This window comes from Spodoptera frugiperda, chromosome 29 (genome assembly GCF_023101765.2).
Source record: "Spodoptera frugiperda isolate SF20-4 chromosome 29, AGI-APGP_CSIRO_Sfru_2.0, whole genome shotgun sequence".
In the NCBI taxonomy this organism is placed as follows: Eukaryota; Metazoa; Arthropoda; class Insecta; order Lepidoptera; family Noctuidae; genus Spodoptera; species Spodoptera frugiperda.
Genome location: NC_064240.1, coordinates 10814487 through 10823336, shown reverse-complemented (window position 1 = coordinate 10823336; position 8850 = coordinate 10814487).

Sequence of the window (8850 nt, the reverse complement as noted above, 5' to 3'; positions counted from 1 at the left end):
ATCCATAGGTAAGACATGCACGATTTTTGTCCAAACATCATTAGCATCTTTCTTCAAATATAATAAATATTTCACTAATACCTAAAACTTTTTTTCTAAACTACGAACTACTCATAGTTCTATCTCAGAGAGAAAGTTCACAAGCCATTGGTTCCTACATTAGGTTTTCTGACGCAGATTTGAAGCCTTCAACATGTCGTTTACGTGCCCATCCATCATATTTTTTTCTACATTGTTCTCTAATCGAATTTCATCAAAACTTATGAACCTCTGTGGATTACTTTCAACGGCCACCTAAAAGTATTTTGTTTTACACAAAGTTTTGGTTCTTATTAAGGCTTTACCAAAGGCTAATGAACCTAAACTAAAATATTTTTATTTTATTTGGAGTGATAATACTGCATTACTTAAAGAATTGGCTAGAAGGAATGGCATTAAACTCAATTTTATACATAATTTGTATCAAAAAGTATAAAACATGGCTTGTGTTAATGTAACTTGACTATGAACACTATAGCTTCATAATCCTGAACAAAATACAAACAAAGTTGCGTAATGTAACATAAAAAGAACATTTCATAGTAGTAGGGCGAGCATGTGGCGCACACGAACTGAGCATGACACATTCGCGTCTGTTTCCAGCATGCGGCGAACATACAAGTTGCTTTACCTAATTGACCGGCTCGAATAAATCAACAAATCATAGCGCCGAGCATGAAAATCAAAGCACGAGCTGTTTCGATTTCGTAAACGTAAAACAAACTCGTACTAAGCCTTCAGTTTGTCGAGAACACGCGTTCCACAGTACAACACACACAATCTGTTCACACATAAAAAATACCTACAACAAAAGAACATCGAACATTGAACAACACAACTATGCCATCAAAGAAATATACAAAATATGTATACATTTTTTATGGAATAAATCGGTAAACGAGCTGACAGATCACCTGATGTTAAGCAATCGCCACCGCCCATGGACACTTGAAATACCATTTCGGGCGGCCTTTCAAGTGCGTTGCCGACCTTTTGGGGGTTTGAAATTTAAGGGTTGTTGGGGAATCGCAGTTTGGAAAGGGGGGTAATTGGGCCTCCGGTAACCTCACTATAAGCGTTGTTTACTATATAAAAACGAAATAAGAAAGACATAAAAAAATAAAAACATTTCCTTAGTTTCCTTAAGAAATAAAACCGTTTATCCGTATTACCGTCTGACCTTTAATTTCACCCAAAAGGGTACTAGAGGATAACACGGTTTAGACTCTCTTTAACAACTGAAGTTACATTAAGAGGTTTACTAAGTTATTAGTACTTTGTTCTTGTAATGGTTGCAAGCAATTGTCTGTTGAAGCAAATTGTTTGAGCTTTACAATATTGCAGTTTAGTACATTTGATTGTTCTTTGGGGAATAGATTGTGTGGTATTGTGTTTTCGTTGTAACATTTAATATTGCAATCGTTGTGTTACATAAATATTAATTAATGATGTGACATATTTTTTTGTAATAAATATATATTTTTAACTTACTTTATGTAGGCAATACATATCGATGTACACATGTATTAACAAAATGTATATTACTCAAAACTGCAAAAAAATTTTGCTTATTTATTATTTCATTGATGATAAAATCAACTATAACGAAATCATCTATAATAAATAATATGTGTTTCATACCTACCGCTTTCCTTATACAGATATCGAGATAATAGGTAAAAAATAGACTCAAAATGTAGAACTAATACAAGACTCTTACCGGCTAAAACCACCGCGATCTTCCTCCACTGCCTGTGACCGTGACCCGGTTTACCCTTGCGGATTCACTACACCCAACAAGCTGTGACTACCACTATGTTTGCGGCATATCCCACCACTTTAGCGCTTCTAGCTGCTTACCTTCCTCGAAACCACGTAATAACCGTATTATAATGGTGTATCAAAATAAAAAGTATATTCTACTTCTTTTGTGTAATGTAGAAACTAATGTTAGTTTTAAAAATAACAAAGTATGATTGTCAAAACAATTAATGAATGAATAAACTGTTGCGAATAACGTTTTTTACTAGAAACCTAACTTAACTAACCTTTACCAAACTCATCATAGATTAAAGCCGTGTTTTGTTTACATTCTACAAAAAAAAAAATATCGGTTCATTCTGCGATAAATTGAAAGTTTGGCTCAAAGGAAACTGATCCCTAAATACAAGTCATTCGTCTCGAATGGCGTATTTAATCTAGCCCAAAGTCGTTAGGTTCTATCGGGAATCTGTCGCGATTGACAAGTTTTGTACCAACTTCCAATCAATATTGAAGGTCATTGACCCCTTCTTAACTTTATTTTTGCTTTTATAATAATTTTAATTTAGTAGTTGCATATAATTTTTTTCGTTGTTTTGGAAAAACATAAGTTGGGTGTAGATTTTGTGAGCGTTATAAGTTATAGTATAAACAACATGCATTGAGTATTTAAAAATCTTTATTTAATTAAAAACAGCAAGAATCGACGATGTAACAGAAAATAAAACACACAAGTAATAGATAGCACAAGCTTAATAAAAAATATTTATTTTAAAAACAAAATACAAAATTCATAAAAGGAACAACGTTTACTGTGAACTAGCTTTACAAACAAAATGCTAAATCAGTATACCTTCTAAATTTTGAACAAAATGCGAACCTTTTATGGTACAATTTCTGTAAGTTTTAGTTTGAAAACGTACCGAAGAAAACGTGTGTCATTATCGTTTATCGTGTGTCACAACAAAAAAAAAAGAAGAAGGAATCGTATCTGTTCAACACCATAACTGATAGATAGCACAGACTAAATAAAAAAATACATTTTAAAAATAGAACACAAAATTCATAAAAAACTAAAACAATAAACACACAACTTTGTAAGATAGCACAAGACTAAATAAAAAAAAAGAAATATATTTGAAAAATAGAATACAAAATTCTTAAAAAAATAACCTACGAATATGAACAAGATTATTTACAGAACAGACACTGCTTAAACAGTGTACCTTCTAAATTTTGAACAAAAAGTTCTCTAAGGTACAATTTCAGCAAAAGTTTCATAGGTTTATATTTATACCTCTAGGGTAAATGTAGTAACATTTTATCGTTGAATATTTTATAAATTACTTTTTTGCTGCCTACATAAACTTTACCTTATGCCTATTAAGTTTGAAAAAGAATAGATGTTTCCAATTATGTATTGTATTATCTGTGGTGTAAATTACGCAAAAGTCCAATAACCTCCCTCCATATTATGTATGTTTGTGCGCGTTTATCTCGCGTTTGACTGAACCGACGTTGATGCGGTTTTCAGCATAGTATTTCTCAGACTTAAAAAATGTTTTAGAGAAAATTGAAAACGGTTTCCTTTTTTTAAAAAAACAAGTTTTTATGTTTTACCATTTACTTACGTAACTGTGCAAACAGAGTTTTCGACTAGTTTCAAGCAACACAAAGGACTCATAATATTTAGGGATATTACCTAACTTAAAAATATGGAGGCGGCAAAGAAAATTTAAAGCAGTTCCCTTAAAAAAAAATTTTATGTAACACGATTTACTTACGAAATTGTTTAAACAGATTATTCAACTAGTTTCAAGCAAAACAGAGGACCCATAATTTTCAGGGACGCAGTAAGTATTGTTCGTCATTTTTGTAGATTGGTTACATAGCCTCTGGAACATAATATGGGCTAATATTATGTTCACAATATAAATATAAAGAACAAGTAACCTCCATCTTGTTCAAAGATGTATCCTCTTATAAAACTTCTATAACCTTTGCCTAATTACACAGCACAACTTAGTTTAAACTTTAAACGGATGTATTAAAGTTCAACATTGTGGTTATGGCCGACATACGAATATACCTTCTTCGTTTATTTCGGCTATAATAAACAATGTAATTTTTTTAAGAGTGGAAAACCATACACTGACTTTTCCCGTTCTGGGTGAGGCGAGAGGGAGCATTTTTTTTATGAGGGACAAGCCTGCCACAACCTCCCGTGCCGCTGCAACTCCTGTAAGCCAGGATCTACAATAGATACAACCATGAAAACACCGGAACACTGAGGACCGGCGCGTCTCAGAGAAATAATTGACTGTCTTGGATCCCGCAGCGAAATAAATCAGAAGATATAATTAGAGAAGAGGAAAAAGAAAAAAGAGGGATCATCACTCTTATTGACTAAAAACCACCCCAGCCGAGGCTCCGGCTTAAAAGCAGGTGTAGAAAACACCTGCTTTCCTCGGTAATCCGCAGTCCAGATCAAGCATCAGCCCTACTGGGTTTCATCTGAAACAATGTTATATTAATTATACCACTCTCAATGGTCTCAATTACTTAGGTACTATAACAGGTACCTGTCAGTAACCATTCAGTTTTATGATCTAATCTAGCTTTATTAGGGTTCCTAATTGTCTGTCTTAATTGTTTTATCTGTACTTCAAATTATTTGGTTGAGGTTGTTTAGTGTGAAGCGTGGTTCGTTGGTAACCGTTGAATTTTGATATTAAATCATTTTATAAAAATGGCTGTTTGTAATATTGAAATAAATGCTTTTTGTTTGATGTATATAAATATTATACTTATGAACACATACCAAAATCACATTCTTTAATTTTGTTTTCTGTCTGACTATTTGTACGCGTTAATCGCTGAAATGGTAGGTAGCTGACGTACTAAGAAGAAAAGTATGCTACTTTTGTTTCAAAAAAAAATTCAGAAGTCATTATTCAACACAGACAAAGTCACGAGCAACAGCCATTACAAAAAAATATCTTTTATCGCATTTTTTTTTCAATTCCAGTAAAATTTTATCGTAGGAAAATTTTTGGTAATTTGACAATTCTTTCGTAATAAAAACTGTCAAATGTCAATTTTATCCCACAGATAAGACTTATCCGATGATTGGAAAATCAGCCCAACTCTCAGAAACTCGGTCTTCTAAAGCTTTATAATTCATACCAATTTGATTGTAACTGTAAAACCCTATCTCTCTATTTCACACGGAGAAGATTTGAGCATTAATCACCACACTTGCTCAATGCGTCTTGGCGATTTCAAACTCATAATAATAAATTATAAGCCCAGCTTTCCTCAAAATGTTTTCCTTCGTCATTTGTCGGTGGCGTCTAAACAATCCTAAAAAGTACATGTAACTTGGAAAATGTCATATTGGTACTTTCCATTGGCAGGTTTCGAACGCGCACTCTCATGCTTGAGAAGCATGCGTCAAAAACCTCCGGGCCATCACTACGTAATGTATTACTAATCACCAATCGAACATATTCCTAATCACCAGATTTGCTTAGGGAAATGATAAAATAGTGTTGTTATTTTGACTTCCTCCGTGGTTTGATCAAATCCCTTAGAGATTTGGCCAAATTCCTGTTTTTATCATATCGCTGCGACATATTAAAATAAACTAGTGGTCGCCTAGTGGTCGAAATTCAACCATATACGATTTAATTTACAATACCACTTAACATACGTTCAAGGATAATTTTTATTTAACTCAAACAAACTCTTTTATAAAACTCTTTTCATATGAGACGTGAGAATATCATCGCAATGTCTATCGATTTTGACGTTTTGTCAAATACGATCAGATACTATGCATGTGTGTGTAATGTTTTATTTATTGATTTAATGTACTTTATAAGCATTATTTTTGAAAAATATTAGCGTTTTGCACTTCTCCTACACATAAACTATAAGTGTACCAAATTTTATGCTCCTACGTCCGCGCAATTTTCATAAAATGCGGTCCAAAGTTTTTGTATCACGTATTAATATATAGATAACTACATTACTTTAAATAATTAAAACACATTGTTCATATTGCCAGCTGTTTCAGTTTTATTAAAATACCACTGTCCGAATGTCGGTCTTGTGGACGCAATAACGTGTGGTGTTAAATTATAAGCCTCGTCCGCAGTAGCTGGAAGCCGGATTAAAAAATATATTAACGTTCCATATTTTTCTCCTAACTTTGTCCGTCGAGCAAATAAGAATTGACTGTGAGACTGGTAGTTAAGGCTTATAATATAACGTAATTAAAAAGAGAATGGTATGAAATATTTTATAGAACATTTTCTTTTATTCGATCATCTTGTTGTTTTTTTCTTTATCGCGATTTAAATCCTCATGGACTTTTCACGTCGTGGACACAACGGGAGCGTACCGGACTTTTACCGTATAAATATGGAGTTTCTTGCTCGTTCTTCTCCATTCGAAGCTACACTTTGGAACGAGCGAGAACGACCTGAAACCCCTTGCCTTTTTTTTTTTTTTTTTTTTTTTTTAAGGGGGAAAATCATCCAATGACTTCTCCCGCCTTGGGTGAGGCGGGAGGGAGTGTCAGACTCTTACTGACTAAAAACCACCCCGTTCCTTCTCCTGCTTTGAGCCGGAGCCCCGGTAACCTTTTACGTTTTCCGCAGCTCCGGATCGAGCATCAACCCTACTGGGCCCCAACTGTGGTGGTCTGGCTCTTTGAGGCGCGCGCGGAACGCGACGCGCCGTACGCACGGGTCTGGTTCTGTTCGGGCGGCGAGCTACCCTTACTCGTCGTCCGCAGACCCGCACTTACGGTGGCCGGAGATCGTCACGCGATCCCCGACGCTCGGAGTGTCTTCTGCGGCGGCTGGGGCGTGAGGAGGATCGTTCCCTCACGCGCTCCGCCTCCTCCTTAGCTAGCATGACTGCTTCGCAGAAGGAGGAGACGGCGTCCCATTCCCCCTCGCTCCGCACCATGGCCTGAACCAGGGCCGGACGCGAGAGGTCACCGTCGCCGATCACATCCCTAAGGACACGGCGATGCTCAGCCCATGCAGGGCACACCGCTACTGTATGTTCCACCGTGTCCTCCGGGTGATCCTCGCAATGACGACACCCGGGCGTTTCCTCCCGCCGAATCCGAAACAGGTACCTACCGAAACTTCCGTGTCCGGTAAGCACCTGCGTCAGGCGGTAGGTGAGGACGCCATGACGCCTCTCTAGCCACTCCTCAAAGAGGGGACTTACCGCTGCAATAACAGCGAGCCCAGAGACCCCTTGCCTGGCAGTCACATTTGCGACCACTCGACCACACGACTACGAAGCAAGCATCTTATTTGATTACCAATGTGTATTGAAATCTATACTTATAATATTATAAAGCTGAAGAGTTTGTTTGTTTCAACGCGCTAATCTCCGGAACTACTGGTCCGATTTGAATAATTCTTTTTGTGTTGGATAGTGCATTTATCGAGGAAGGCTATAGGCTATAAAACATCACGCTATGATCAATAGGAGCCAAGCAGAGCGGGTGAAACCGCGCGGAAGTAGCTAGTGTATACATAATAAAATATCATATAAGAAAATTTCATGAAATATAAACTTTAGTACTTGATGATATGTGAGAGGCTCTAGAGAACAAAACGAGTATAATATAACATTACATAATGTAAACACCACATAAAGTGTAATAAAAGGGTTGCCTCAAATACATATATAAGCAGAAACAAAACATAGTTGCAGTGTACATGACGAAAGCAAATGTGCTATAAACTGCGACTGTTTGTTTGGTTTACGATGTGATTCGAAAGGAAGACAGTTAACTAGTAGAATAACAAACTGTTCAGTTTAAGTGTCACCCTGTAACATAGAATTAACTGAAAATTGATGTTTATTTATTTTTAAGTTGAACTTATTTCAAAGTCTTGCCACTGTACTCAGAGTCATTTCATTGTTACTTGACCACCACCACTACCACTAGAGAGTAGTTTAGACCCAATTATTAAATTAATTGAATTAAGAGTAGTTCAATTAATTTTATTTAATTAGAATGAAAGTAACATTTGCACTCAAAGATGTTTACTATACACGTCTTGTTGAGAAAGAGCGGAGTCTCATAACACAGGCTCTCTCCCTCTTGCTTAAAAGGAGCCTCCAATCACATTAATTTTATAAGTACCATCACCTCTTTTTGCAAATAAACTATTTTATTCATTTATCATCACCACATAGTATAAAACAAAGTTCATTACTCTGCCCCTATGTCCGTTTGTATGCTTAGGTAAATGTTTAATACTACGCCATGGATGTTGATGCGTTTTATTTTAAATAAGTACATAGAGTGATTCAAGAGGAACTTTTACACATACATGCATAATATATCGCCATTGCACCCATACCAAGCTGTGACGGGTCGCCAGTTTATGTATAAAAATTCCTTGCTCGACATTTACTCAACAAGGCTGCACACATAGTATTTGTAATCAGCTAATCTATTTAGCCCATACAAGTACTCGTATTCAATTACTGTGACAGTGTAGAGAGTGGCTTATCTAAACGTCCTTACATCTTTACTACATGGAAATAAATTCACTCAGGGAAACAAAGGATCGTTACTTTTACTGCCGCTCAAGGCTCGAAGGTCCTGGCTTGGGCCCAAGGAAACAGTAAATATTTTATATTGTAACAAGTAATTATAGTTACAAATGTATGTATGTAATGCGAAGGGGATTTGTTTACAAACAAACCCTGACCTTGTTTAAGGAAAAGCGATTTTGGTTGTGCAATTAATTATGTCAAATAGTTCTGTTTTTGTTGCGTAGATATTACATTGGAGATCAAAACTGAGGTTGTTCCTATGATTAGCACTCGAATCCCAGTTTAGTTAAGGACTAGGTTCGTATAACATGTTGGCTAATAATATTTTAATTTTGTTTAAAAACTATTGTGAGAAATACTAAGTTTATTAAAATAAATGCTTACCACAATACTCAGAGTCATTTAATTGTTACTTAATCCAGTCCTTAGCAATTGTTTTCGATACAAAGTCTA